Here is a 15,708-nt window from a genome sequence, read left to right as displayed (position 1 = left end):
CTATCCCCAAATCTATTCTTATTTCCTCTTCGGACTTTCTTCAGCTCACTAGTCTGACAAAGAATCGGCATTTCCTGGTTTGGATTTTCTAGGGTAAAGCTCAATTAAAAGTAGACTACAATTTAAGCAAATGTAAGTTTTTCATTTACATGATTAGTATGAAGTAGAGGTTCTGGAACTTTAACATTTTGTTATTCAATACATTAATGAAATAATCTATATTTTGTCTCTGCCTCAATCACCTAATGAATTAAGCTAAAAAAAAAAAAATTCAGCCTTCAACGGGACATATATTCCCTTTTATTCTTCTCTCTGATTTTATTCCTTGTGTTTGGTAGTAATGTTATGGATGACATTTGTTGGGAACTGGAACTGTGAAGGGAATTTTTGGTATAAACTACCAATTTAATTCTCACAATCCTCTTTAAGTAAGAATTGCTAGTCTTGTTTTATTAGTACGTAAGCGGGAGCTCAGAGAGGTTAAACAACTTGCCAAAGATAACACAGCTGATAAGGGGTAGAGACAGTGTATATCCATACTCCTTCATCCAAGGCAAAAGCACACGCTCGTTCCAGTCTAGAGGGTTGTGTACCTTACGATAATTACCAATATCAGTTTATTACATCTAAATACGTAAGAATACATACTTTTGAGTTTTAGAAAGTCCCAAAACTGCTTGTTATTTACTCCTATGAACTTCCCAAACTGGTATTTGTAACAAGTATTTTCATAGGCAAGTTTTATTTGTTTATATATTTTCTTCTTCTTTTCCCCCAAACATAATTACTTAGGTCAAAATGTCCTGATTTAAAAAACTGTCTTCTTATTTACAAATCATGATATTTTCTTCTAGCTAGATAATTTCTCTGTGTTACTAAATTGAAAACATGGCATTCTGGCCTTTGTCAGTAACAACATTAACACTGCCTCAACTCACTTCTATTTTCATCTAAAATGTAAGGAAAATTCATCTGCGAAGGAGAAAAAAAGAGGTGAACATGACGTTCATTAGAATGCAATTGACATTTTTCCTGAAAAGAAAACTTTCTAAAATGTATCTTAGTGATTTTCTGCACGGTGAAACCCCGTCTCTACTAAAAAATACAAAAAATTAGCCGGGCGTGGTGGCAGGCGCCTGTAGTCCCAGCTACTCGGGAGGCTGAGGCAGGAGAATGGTGTGAACCCGGGAGGCGGAGCTTGCAGTGAGCTGAGATCCGGCCACTGCACTCCAGCTTGGGCGACAGAGCGAGACTCCATCTCAAAAAAAAAAAAAAAAAAAAAAAAAAAAAAAAAAAAAGTACATATACAGGCTTGAAGCATTACTATTGTTAGTTTGAAATAAGGGGAATTATACCACGGTGACTGTTTAGGAAGCCATGATCTGGAAGGCCACATCAGATTACCATTTTAACAGCATTAGCTGATTCTTAAGGCTCGCAGAACTGGAAGGAGGTCATATATGAAGAGAAACAGGCTTCATGAGTATAACTCCTTCCAACATTAAAGAGATTTTATTTTCCACAATCAGAATTATAGTACATGATATATCTTGCATTATCGAATAAATAAAATGTTAAAGGGTGTGATTATAGGATGCTTACACATCATGGGATAGAGTGAAATGAGAAATACAAAATTGTACTTTGTTAATCTAAGACTAAGATGCTTTATATCACTTCATTCGCATGCTATAAATACTGTTCCATGAAAAGTGGTTTTAGAGCTGGCTGCTTCACTTCCTCAGTTTTTATATCTTTTATACATACACATTAACCTGTCTTAAGAATCAGCTTAAAATATCTTTCCTCATTTTAGCTAGTATAACGTGGATCAAAATAGAGGCATTTACAGCATTGACTTCATATTGAAATTTTGCTAGAGTGCTTTCCAAGCCAATAATTGCAACCTCTCCCTGAAGTATACGGTGTTGTATTGATCCTGGATTCATCACTCACAGCCAGTCACCCACTTGACTCTATTGACAATGACAGTGGAATGTACAGCGGGTAGGAAGCATGAGAGTACTTATCGTTTCCCTCTGGTTTCACGCTTAGTGTTGTCTAATTGGATATTGTGAGTGGCTGCTGAAAAATCAGGAGGGGGGGGAGAGGGAGCAGTTGGGAGGATGGTTGCATGCAGGGATTTTCCTATGAAAGGATTGTTTTTGGTAATTTGTGATTACTTCAACTATATTAAACTAAATGTTTCAAATTCTTTCACCTGCACTGACACATGTTAGAAAACCACAATTACACTTCTACTAGTCTGTTCTGTTCCCATCTGGGGAGTACAGTTGAGAAAAAGTATCATGAAGAAATACTGGAAACATTTTAAATACGGATATCATCTCTTCTCACCCTCCTCTCCTGTTTCTTCCCTCTCAGTATAAACATCTTATACATCAGATTATCCTACGCCTGCCATGAACCACGTAGCCATCATTTGGCTGGATCCCTCTACAATGTTCTGAGGCAGGTTTCATGTTTAAACTCTAGCCCAAGGCCATTTTGATCAAGTATTTTCTATGAGTCACAAGTAGGCACTAGGTCCCATTTTCTACTCTAGGTCATCATCAACAATCCCTTCAGTGCAGAGATTGTTAAAAATAACTTAAGATATTTTTGTAGCATTTATTTGTTCATTTCTTAGCAAGTCCCGTGTGTGGGGTGTGTTTGCATATCCATAGAACCATATCTTGGTAGTACAAAGAGGAACAGCAGTCTTGCCACAATCAAGATACTTAACGTCTACTGGAGCAAGGGGAAGAGTTGTACGTAGAAAATAAGAGCTGAACATGACAGTTTCCAGGAAAAAAAAAAAAAAAAGATGTATGTTTATGTAGACATATGATACTATTAACGCTCAAAAGATAAGGCGTCTTATCTGAAGATTGGAAGAAAACCCCTCAGAAGACCCTTCTTTCATAGGCTGAAATCCTGTTGCATTAATTCACTCAGAACTGCAGTTGGTAGTGCTCAAGTTCCAAGCTGACAAGCACCACGTGGGGACAAAGTTATCAAAAATGCACTCTTGTTGTATACACCTACTATGTACCAACAAAAATTTCAAAAGATAAATAAATTTTGTAAAAGTACGCTCTTGTGAATCAGGGAAATTGAGAGTGGACTTTTCTACAGAATAAATTTCAATGGACTTGATATCCTTTTTAAAAAAAGAAGTAATAATTTATAAGGTTTCTGGATTACCTGAGACATTCTTCTTCAATCAGTAAAGAAGCAATAAAACAATCTCCTTCTGTAGAATATAAGGGTCTTTATTATATTTCAGTGCTAACTTTAAGATTCAGTGGAAATTCTTGGCCAGTTTCTCTCAGAAAAGAGTGAAATATAAATGACATCCAAACTGAAATCTTTATTTTGGCATTATTTATCATCCAGATGGATGACAGTAAGCAACTCTATTCAACAGGTTAACTAATTTATTTGTCTAGGGATACATTTTGCAGATTATTTATCCTGGCAAACCCACTGGGAAGCAGTCTGCTCAAGATTTTGTTTTCCACAGGAGTCATATTAAAGTCCTCTAATGCTACAAGCAGATGACTGATAGCTTGACCCCAGACTCTTCTAGGAAATGACACCTTTTCTTTTCCTTCCTTCCTTCCTCCAAAAGTGTGGCTCAGATTTTAAGCACTGAGGCAGTCCAACCTTATTCCTGCCTGTGGGCCATGTTGTAACTCCCTTGGCTAAAAATTTAAGTGACTTTGGAATTATTAACAAAAATAATGAACAAGACAATTTGTATTGCCTTTTTCACTTCACTGAGACGTAGTTTTGTAATCTGAAAAAAGGAAACAAGTTTAACCTTATAGAGTGCTTGTGGAATTGAATGATAATACAAACTTGGCTTGTACTGCATCTGTCTGGCACGTAGGAAGCACTTCATTAATTTTATAACCTTTTCTTTGACTTCATGTGCAAAGTTAGGTGTTTGTTGGATAAGCGGAGCTACACAACCCATTACATTTTCTTTTGCACCTTGTCAGAAGGCACAGTTTGTGCGCCACAGCTCTCACATTTTATGGATCGCTATTAATGTGATAATCATCTACCCTGTCGTATTTCATAATGTAGCCTTTATTCTCCATATTTAATTGTTTTACTCTTTCTGCCTCTTATTGGAACTATTCAAATGTTTTGAGTAGAGAGAATAAATAAGAATAACTTCTTTGGGACTCAATTTTCATCAATATTTGTAATCAGTGCTCTCTCAGATACCTTTCAGGCCTAAAAATCCATGGTTTAGTTTAAAACATGATAGCTTATTGTAAGTGTGATAATAATATTATTGCAAGCACTACGCTCTCTGATGTTGGCTGAAAGATCAAGTTGAGTGAATGATTCCCTAGGATTCCAAAATCATGTAATGCTTTATCACTTCAAGGAGTTTGCCATATGGCTATGAGAGAAGCCATGTGCTAATAAAAAGCCATGGGCAATGCAAGTGTTAGATGGTAATACAATAAATGCACATCGTTATGCAATAAATGAGTGCCACAGGCAGACATTGCAAGGTGTTTCAAGTAAGAACATGTCATCCAATAAAGTATCAGTGATGAGGTAAGATTCCAGTAAATTCATGAAGGATATATTATATTTGAATTAACGAGAGAAAAAGGAAGGACATTTTAGGTATGGAAACAATAGGGAAAAAGATACAGAAATGATTATACCTTGACAATACTGAGAGAAGAATAAACTCATTAGTCTGGAGCACAGTATTTTTGCAGAATATTCTTTTCCACACTGTGTTACATAAAGAACTATATTCACAAAGGTGCTCTATGAAAAAAACAAGCAAACATTTCTGTGACTGCATAAGTTAGAGGAATGTTTAGTAAAAGTAAACACATTTCTTTACTGCAGGACTTTTCAGAGCATTGAACCTATAAGGAATTTTTTTTTTCATGCTTATGTATTCCAGTAAACCTTCTTTGAGGAGCACTAACTAACATCTCTTAAGACTAGCATGTGAGTTGCTGATAAAAAGAATAATGGAAGATGAGATTAGAGAGGTAATTTAGAGACAGCCAGTGGAGGGTCTTGCATGCTAGATCAAGGAGACTGAGCATAAACCTGGGAGGGGTGAACTGCATAGGACTTGAAAATATGGGCTCTGAAGTCAGCCAGTTGGACTCCACCAATCTGCACCACTTCCTGGCTGGCTGATATCGAGAGCCACTTTGCCAATTCCTGTTGTAGAATCTGATTGGATAGTTGTTTACTAGCTGTTCCTTTGCAAAACTGTTGACAATAAGAAGAGTTAGCAGATGAAAATTGTTGAGGTCAGAGCCTAGCACAGAGCAAGGGACCTAAAAACATCAGATAACATTATTAATGGAATGTGGATAAACTATTTCAAGCCAAGACATGCCATTATAAAAGGGGTGTTTAAAAAGGGGGAGGGTGTTTTAGCACAGTGAGCCTCTTATCAAAGAAGAAATCTTCAGTTAGAACTCTGGATACAGTTGCAGGAAGCAGGAAAAGAATGGAAATTCATCTTGTGCATCATTGTAACTGGAATAGTTCCTTATATGCCTAGAAGTCAGATCTCTATTGAAAATGTTGGTGTGTAATTGCTTTAAAATGAGGAAATTTTCTTTGATGAAAAGGTACTTTGTAAATTTCTCCCCAAAATATTTTGTGTGTATTTGCAAAAGTGCAATGTGTGTGTGTACGGGTGCATGTGTGTATTCTGTATAATTTTTCAGGGCACAGGATTTTTCACAGCTATTTATTAACTCTGTTGCTTCACTTTGAGGCTTTTATTTTGGTTCTTCACCCTGTCATTTTTATGGCATTTGTAATACCTTTAGATTTAATTGGATATTAGAACTGACTTTTTAATGAAAAAAGTTTTCCAATAAGAGGATGTTTTGAAGAAGTTAATTTTTCTAATCCTTGGCATGTGACTGCTATTTTTTCCTCCAGTGTGTGGCATTACTTGGAATATATTAAAAAAGACTGAAGCTTATCAAATATAATAAGATTTTAGTTTAAGAGAATATAACCATTAACAACAATTTCAAAAATTAATCATTTTATCCTATTAGAGAAAAAATTTGTAGTGTTCATCACATTTATTTTCAGGCGTATTTTAAAAGACAAATGTGAACCAAAGCTGTATTTCTAGAATATAGGCTCAAAGATGTTAAAATAGGAAATAATACCTAAACAGTATTATCAGGTCATAGAAACTAAGTTATAAATTATACAGTTAAAGTTAACTTGTATCAAAGATGGTTTACTCCATGTAAACATCTACATCTTCTGATAAGGTTGAAGTATATCTTAGTTGAATCAGAACTTTAAGTTTTCTGGACTAAATGGTTATAAATTTCTATTTCAGAAAAAGAATTATATGAAATTGATATTAGAATAGTTAATAGTAATGGTTAGATTCATGTCATTATGTATATTAATAATGTTATTTAAAATAGAGACATATGAATATTATTGAAATTTTTCAAATAACAGAACGCCAAAACAAGTGTTGCTGTTATCATTATAAATGTGCTTTTAATTGTTTATTTCAAGCACATATTTTAATGTTAATATTTTAGGTGATATGTAAAGGTTGTTTTTACATGATATGCTGTTTCCTGAGTTAACCAGTATGAATCAGTTCTTAAATATACTCAAGTTTTAGCTATAATAGAACTAATTCACTACATTTAAAACTCTCAAGATGAAGTGCCCTCTTTGATCAAATGACTGGCATCACTTTAGTTGGTGTGAAATAGAATACAGTGAAACAAACTCTATTCATTCTTATTCAACAACGGGGACTCTCATTAAACCATAGTACTTTAAGTATAGGGAGGCAGAAGAAAAAGAAAAGAAAATGACTTTAGTGAACATATACTATTATAGCCTAAGAGGTAGTTAGTCATGGGCATTTAGCAGTTACTTACAGCGAAAAAAGTATAAATTATCAGTTTTTATAAGTAATTCTATCAAAAGGAATGAGAAAAGTCACTTTTAGTTTCCTCTATTTGCTCTTTCTAAAACACAAATGGCTTTATATCTGTATCTTCATGATACATCTCTATGGCAGAAATTTATCTTTATGAATTATTTCTTGGTGGATCTCAGATGACACCATTATTTGATACATGTTGTTCTTTGTGACCTGTTTACTAGGCACCAGTAACCTGAAATGATACTTATGATTTTTAATCACAGAAACATACAAATTGACCAAGCAAATCTAGATTCAGCAAATTTCTTGTTTGACACCAAATACTCCTTTGTGTGTGGCCTATTTGGATACCCTTCATCTGATATCCACAATTTCAGCACTTGGGGGAATGATTAAGTAGTTAATTCCAAGGGAACTAGTTTCCCATTCTGATTTCAGCTGGAAGAGATGGGGAAGGAGAGAAGAAAACATTAGCATACAGTCCAGAAGTTTGGGATATTTTTGCTTCCCCCGAAGATGCTCTGTAGACAAAGAGTCTTAATGTTAAACCACTTCAGCTCTTCTCCTTTGGAGATAAGTGTGAGGGCAATTGGCCTAACTCTCGAATGTGTGTACAATTAGACACATGTCTTAGATATGATCCTGCTTGTGGCTCTTTTGTTTTGTCTAAATATCAGATTGCGTCACTTTGTATCTCCCCATGTTATTAATGAAGAATGTTCTGGACATGCACCTGAGCAGATCTGAATTAATAATTTTCTGCTAGGATAGTGACCTCGAGATTAGCATTCATGCAGGCAAAGCATATTTGTTATACCTGAATTCTTCTGCCTTTGTGCTTTTAAAAATTACCTCATTAACACTTCATGGGAGCACTAAAACAGGTATAAACTACAAAACAAATGCAAAATCTTTCAAATATTTGGAATATATTTATAACATTTTCATTCCCTAGTATACTTTTCACCTCAGATAATTGCCAAACACAATACACACATACATATATTTTTTTCAAGCAACAATATAAAACAAAACATCATATTACATTTTTTGTGCGGATTGCTTTGAGAATCAGGCTCTCTTTGGTGAGTTTTAGCCTACCTGATTACTAATTTTCATCCTATGGTGTCCATTGCAGTTGAACTTTTTAATATTAAATCATACCTTTAATTGAACATTTTAATATGTTAAATGTCATGTAGCTAATAATAATTACCTAACAGGTGACTCTGCCTTTTAAGACTACTGGGCCCGTGTCTTAACCTTTTCCTGCTGCTATAACAGAATGCCTTAGGCTGGATAATTTACAAATAACAGATTTTTTTTTCTCACATTTATATTAATAGTAGCTGGAAAGTCCAAGATCAATGCATTGGTATTGGCAAGAGCCTCCATGCAGCTGCCTCACACAGTGGAGGCGAAAGGACAAAAAGGGCATATTCCATCCATCAAACCCTCTCAAAAGGGACTAATCCTATTCACCAGGGAGGAGCCCCATGACCTAATCACCTCTTAAAAGCCCCCCACCCCACCCCCATTAATACTATCGCGTGGTCAACACCTGAATTTTAGCGAGGCCACATTCAAACCATGGTCTGTCTTCCAGAACTCAGAGAAGATTTCTCCAATTTCATTCAGCTGAATGCTCCAGAGAGCTCTTTCCAGCTATCAGCCTGACTGGCTCTCTTTATGAGAAAATCAGTTACTTTCAGCATCCCCAGGCTCGCCCTGTGTGCTTTATAAACACATGAAGCATGCAAGAGCGAGGAAGGATTTTAAACTTTTTTTTTTTTTTTTTTTTTTTTTTCTTGAGACAGGGTCTCATTCTGTCGCCCAGGCTGGAGTGCAATGGCAGGATCTCAGCGCACTGAAACCTCCGCCTCCCGTGTTCAAGAGATACTCCTGCCTCAGCGTCCTGAGTAGCTGGGACTACAGGCGCATGCCACCATGCCCAGCTAATTTTTGTATTTTTAGTAGAGACGTGGTTTCGCCAGTTGGTCAGGCTGGTCTCGAACTTCTGACCTCATGATCCACCCACTTTGACCTCCCAAAGTACTGGCATTGCAGGCGTGAACCACAGCGCCGGGCCAGTTTTTAAACTTCTTACGAGGTCTTTTATCATTTTTTGATCTCCCTTTGAATCGGTTCACATCAGTGGCAATCAACTGGTCCTTTTAGGGAGGCCTTGGATACTCCATCAAAGAAGGGCAACCTTGCAGAGCTGCCCCTGGGGTGGGACCAGGTGACGCCCTTGCTCCCTGGGCTCAGGCATGCAGGTCATGGCATGGCATTTCTTTTCTTGTCAGTTGTTGTATAGCAAGGCGTTTGAGGGTGCTGCTTTAGAGCAAGACTTTCTGGATCCAAATGCTTTTACCATCCTGTGATTGAAATTTGCAAATCACTCAGCTTCTCTGTGTTTCTGTTTTATCATCTATAAGACAGCTGTTGTGGGATCTTAAGTGGGTAACTACAAATACAGTATTTAAAACCATTGTTTTCAAACAGTAAGCACTCAATTAATGTTAAATCATTATTATTATTACTACAGTAATTCACCAGGTCATGTCTTCACACATAGCATTAGGACAGTGCCTCTTCTGTCCCTGAAAATACCTTTCGCTATATAGATGTTCTCTTCAGGTAAATTACAATGGCCAGATATCCATAGACACAAGGCCAGGATTGTTGAGGCCTCTGAAAAGACCCCGTAAGTAGCAACTATCTTCCCCATAAAAGCTTCCCAACAATTGAGAAATGAAACCAAATATGGCACATTGCGGCCAAAATGTATTTTTTTTATTAATTAGTGAAGAAGAAACTACACCAGTGGAATACTCAGTTCTTTCTCCCTGTAGAGGATGGCTCACAAGAAGGATAAATACGGTACTCAGTGCAACATGAACAGTTTATTTTTCCCAAGTCCACTGGTCTAACCATTCAACTACCTCCTCTGTGGTGGGGGAACCGGGCAGAGCACAGTCGGGATTGTTCTATTGATCCACATGCCTGCACCTGGAGGGAACTCCTTCAGGGGTAGGAAGACATTCTCCACTTTAACCATGGTGTGTACGATGTGAGACAGCTCCCTAATCTTCTGCCATAAAATATTTAGCCCAGCTACAATATTCCCAGAAAGGAGACCTATCTTCATTTTAGTGGATAGTGACAAAGGCATTATTTACATTTTACCTATATTGAACATGAGGTATTAAGTACAGCAAAGCGCTAGGTGCCACACAAATCTGCATAGAAATAGGTGCCTCTTTCGACTACTATTCACGAGGAGTGATTTTAGGGCGTTTTCCAATATGTGTGTGCAAATATGTGCAAATATGTCCTCTGTGGATTTGAAACGCTCTTTTTTGGTTTGAATTCATGTTAATTCACTGTGAGAAAATAATTGACTACATAATAGGCCTCGTTATTCTGCTCTTCCACTGTCTTCAGGATTTTCAAGTTCTGTCTCTTCGCCTTGAGTGTTCTGAAGAATTTCTGTCTTTTCTCTCTGTGAAGGTGAAACATCATCTTACCTTCAATATGAAGAAAGTACATGTTGGTAGTGAGCTGTAGTTTGAGGTGCTATGCTTCAAGTAAAGAAGAAATTATTTGACGTTCTTTCAGTAATAATCAGTCCCTGCCAAGTCAATAGTAGGTCAATATCCTTGAAAGGTGGGATAGTATTTGTACTATAAATTTGAATACTTTGTTTTTCTTCATAAATGCAGCAATGTCTGCAAAGACTGTGGATCTATATCTGACCAGCAAGCTCCAATTGATAGTATGGATATTGATTTTGTGAATCTTTCCTATTAGTCTAGAAATGAGGAATCAATGTCTTCAGTCATTGTACGATAAGAAAAACATAGACAACAAGAAATTTCTGTGAACAAAGGAGAAATTCTCTTGGCAACACTTCTGAGTTTTAGTATACTGCACAAAATCTATAGATGTACTATGACATTGTTATGCCCAGACCGTTTTTTCCCTGAAGAAGACCACCAGAGTCCAGAGTCAAAGCCAAGTGGCAAGGATCTTTAATGCAAGTTCGAACTTGGTCCCTCCGTTCTACAACATACAAGAGGGCCCCGAACGATGCATGTGCCCACTTTTTATAGCCTGATGTATACAGGATATGTAAGGTTACAGAGGAACAAAGGAATTCTTTTGGTCGCAGCATCACAATTGGTTAATATTCTAAGTTATACATTTAACAGTTTTTTATTTGTTCCCGCACATTTAGTAAAACTACAAATGGCTGTGACCTTATCGGGGGCTCTCTAGGTGGTGTTTCTGAGATATATGGGGGGATGTGTTTGTGTTGGGCTCAGGAAGTTGGGACAAATAGAGGAATGTGTTTGTACTGGGCCCAGGACTGAGATATATGGCAGACACTGGTAATTAGAACAGAACAGAGCAGGACAGGGATTTTCACAACGCTTGTCCTTACAACGTCTGGAATCTATAGATAACCTAATCGGTTAGGTCCGGGGTCGATCTTTAACTAGGCTCAGGGCGCCGCCCGGGCTGTCAGGGCGCCGCCCGGGCTGTTTGCCTGTGGACTTCATTTCTGCCTTTTAGTCTTTTCATTTGATCTCTTTCATTCCTCCCTTTCTCAGGTACCTCTGGAGCCAATCTTGGGTCTTATAAGTCTGATTCTGTTTCAGCGTTTACATGTTGGTATTGGGCTCTGAGGACCATGAGCTGTATGGTGTCAAACCTTTCCCTGACAAACCGCAAAATTCTGTTAATAACACAAGGTCCTACGGTAAGCAGAAATAGTAGACTTAGCAGGGGTCCAAGGAAGGTGGCTAACAGAGAAAACATATAGGAATTCCACCACTGATTTGCAGCTGAGGCAAACTGCTGTTTTCTCATTTCTATGCTTAACTTGCGCAACTGTTGGACCCGGTTCTCTACAAGCCCTGATTCATTTATGTAGAAGCAACAGTCTTCTTTCAGGAACATACATGTACCACCTTTTTCAGCAGTGAGTAGGTCTAGGGCCCTCCGGTTCTGCAAGGTCACCTGAGCTAGGGATGTGAGCTGTCGCTGAAGGGAGGCAAGGGACTCAGCCGACTCCTCCATAGTCACGGCAAATTGTTGGTACAATTTGTTGCTTTCTATGAGGGTGTGACCTAGGGCTCCCCCTGCCAGTCCGGCTGCAATGAGGGATGATGTGAGGGACATTCCCGCAATGAGGGGGAGAAATATTGCTCGTGTAGGTCTTGATCTAGGGGCTGGGTGAATAGCAGTACTTGTCCAGTTACCGGTGTACCCCAGGAACTCGCCGGCAGTTAGTAGAGTTAGGGGAACTAATGTGACAGGAAGACACAGTAGGTTGGTAACAGAGGGACCAGATAGGTTTTTAGATAATGTTCCATTACACCAAAAGAATATGCCCGGCGGGGCTCTTAGGGAGGTACTAGGGGGTGTTACAGTGATGTTGCAGAGGCTAGAGTTAGTGCCTGAAAAACAGTAGGGAAACTTCTCCTGACTGGGGTTCAGGTACAGTGGCACATTAAGAATGGGGGCGTTCATGAGATTCTGAAGGTTCTTAGTTTGGGTAGAGGATTCCCATGGCAGAGAGACAGTGGTTAGTGGTGGATGCCCTAGGGTGGCACACAGAAAGCAGCCAGACAAGCTGTGAAGTCCTGTAAGGTTAGCAAGTTCTAATCCTTCTTGTAATAATTCTAACCAGGTGAAAGGGCGTAATTCTTGTGTCAGTCTGTCTTCCTGTCGTTGGATATCCCCATGGACCAGGGGCCGTACTTGAACTAGGCCACGCCACAGATAGAGGTGACTGCTAGGCCACGTGGAGGAAGAGGAATAGTATACAGCCCCATGTTGAGGCATGGTCCAGCGGGAGTTCCAAGGGTCCTTAACTATCCAAGTATAGATACCGCCTCTACCCTGCTGGTAGAAGTTCCATCTGGATTGCTCGTCCCACCCTCTGACTGAGTGCATTTTACAGTAACTGTAGGGGCAGCCTGCGTTTTGGTGCCACCAATAGTGTTTGCAATTGTATTTAGTCTGATCAAACTCGAAACATATCATTGGCACCATTGGTTTGGCTATCTGAAAACCAGTAAAATTTAGCAAAATTGGGGCACTGCACCCTGAGGAGGGGCAATCAGCACTGGCCAATAATTTTCCGGGCTTATGAGGTTGCCCAGGGTGGGTTCGGTTTTCATAAAGCCAGAATCTCCAGACAAAGGGATTAGAAACTGGTTTTGTGTTTGCCCCAGTGGCCACTAGGGTGACTAATGTTAGGGTTAGACTACCTAGCTGCATGTTTGCAGTGAGCTATGCTGCCGGCGCAGGATGAGTTTTAAGGGGTTGTTCTTAGCTTTTTCCACAGTCCACGTGGTCGGTGCTTCAGTCGCTGCCGTGATCTGTCTGAGAAGGTTGGAGGTTGGATCCACTGGTTTGACGTGGGTTTAGTGGATCCACGACGTGATGCCTTCTACCTTCAGGGCGGTGGGTGTGGTTAGGATTACTTGGAGTTGTCCCTTCCACCTGGGTTCTAAGGTCTCTTGTCGGTGTCGCTTAACCAGGACCCAGTCTCCCGGCTGGTACGGATGGGGTGTCGGTGGGGGACCGGTCTCATATAGTTCCTTCAGCTTGGGCCAGATTTCCTGATGAATTTTCTGCAAAGCTTGTAGGGAAAATAAGAGTTCAGAGACATTTTCTGTTTCAGATTTGAGCAGATAATCTTTTAGGCTGGGAACCAGGGGTGGGGGTCTGCCATACATGATTTCATAAGGGGTAAGGCCCAGTCTATAAGGGGTATTACGGGCCCAGAACAGAGCGTAGGGGAGAAGGACCACCCAATTAGTGCCAGTCTCCATAGTCAATTTAGTTAAGGTCTCCTTTAAGATCCGATTCATCCTCTCTACCTGTCCTGAACTCTGGGGCCTGTAAGCACAATGTAATTTCCAATTAGCCCCAAGGATGGAAGCCAAATCCTGACTCACCTTAGCAACGAAGGCCGGCCCATTATCTGACCCTATCTTGATGGGAAAGCCATACCTGGGGGGGATGTCTTCCAGAATTTTCTTTGCTACAACCTGAGCGGTTTCTCTTTTGGTCGGAAATGCTTCAGTCCACCCTGAAAAAGTATCTACAAAGACAAGTAAGTACCGATACCCGTATTTTCCTGGCTTTATCTCAGTGAAATCTACTTCCCAGTAGATACTGGGCCTGGTTCCCCTGAGTCTTGTTCCCGTTGCAGCCTGGGGTTGGGGATAGGCGTTGCTAAGCTGGCAGACTTTGCAACTTGTCACGATGCTGCTGGCCGTCTCGGCTATATGTCTGATCTTGAGCTTGGAGCGTCTGATCAGGTCTATCATCCGCCGGGCACCCAGATGGGTGGTTCAGTGGATGTGTTCTAACACTTGCTGTCCTAATTTTTCTGGTAGGATAATTTGGTCATTAGTATCAGTCCACCACCCATTCTGGATCTGTTTCAGGGGAAGTTTGTCGATCCACTGGAGATCTTGTTCGGAATATTCAGGGAGATATGGCAGGTCCCAGGGGCCCGGATCAGGGAGCTGGAGTGCAAGGAGTCGGCTGGGAGCCTTTGCCACACTCTTTGCAGTTTGGTCTGCTAGAAAGTTGCCTTGAGCAGCTGGAGTGGTTGGTTTTTGATGCCCTGGACAGTGTACAATAGCCAATTTTACTGGTTTCCATAGGGCTGTTAACAGGGCTAGGATCTCTTGCTTGTTTTTTATCTATTTTCCTTCAGCCGTTAATAACCCTCGCTCCCTGTAAATGGCCCCATGTATATGTGCCGTAGCAAAAGCATATCAGCTGTCAGTGTATACTGTCAGTTTCTTCCCTGCCCCTAAGGTAAGAGCTTGGGTGAGCACTATCAGTTCGGCCTTCTGGGCCGATGTCCCCGGGGGCAGGGGTTCCACCCAGATTACCTCAGTCTCTGAAGTCACTGCCGCTCCAGCATACCTCTGGCCTTGGTGTATGAAGCTGCTTCCATCGGTGAACCAAACGAGGTCAGCATCAGGAAGTGGGCGGTCCTGCACGTCCTCTCGAACTCCGTGCACCTGAGCTAGTATCTCAGTGCAATCATGGAGCGGGGCGTCCAGGTCTGGGTTGGGCAGCAGTGAGGCAGGGTTTAAGGTTGTTGGGGGCAGGAAAGTTATCCTGAGGGGGTTTAGTAGTAGTCCTTGGTAGTGGGTGAGCCAGGTGTTGCTTATCCATCAGTTAGGCAGCTGTTTGAGTACACCTTCGATGGCATGTGGGGTAACGACCCGTAATTCTTGTCCCATGACAAGTTTATCAGCATCTTGTACCATCAGGGCTGTGGCTGCAATCATTCGGAGACAAGGGGGCCACCCGGCAGCCACTGGGTCTAATTTCTTTGACAGGTAGGCAACTGGCCTCCACCAGGGGCCTAAGTTCTGAGTTAGCACCGCCTTGGCGACACCCTTACTCTCGTCCACGTATAAGTGGAAGGGCTTAGTGATGTCAGGCAGTCCCAGTGCAGGCGCAGAGAGTAGGGCGGTTTTGATCTGTTGGAAAGCCGACTCGGCCTCTTCGGTCCAATTAAATGGCTGCTGTCCCCGTGTTGCCTGATATAAGGGTTTAGCCAGCTCTGCGAACCCAGGTATCCACAGTCTACAAAATACCGCTGACCCCAGGAATTCCCTTACTTGTCGGGTGGATTGTGGCCTGGGGATCTGCAGAACAGTCTGCTTCCGGGCATCTGTTAACCAGCACTGCCCTCCTTTTAGCAGGTACCCCAGATATGT

Source organism: Rhinopithecus roxellana, chromosome 2, assembly GCF_007565055.1.
Source record: "Rhinopithecus roxellana isolate Shanxi Qingling chromosome 2, ASM756505v1, whole genome shotgun sequence".
Lineage (NCBI taxonomy): Eukaryota > Metazoa > Chordata > Mammalia > Primates > Cercopithecidae > Rhinopithecus > Rhinopithecus roxellana.
This window is presented reverse-complemented; position numbering follows the sequence as displayed.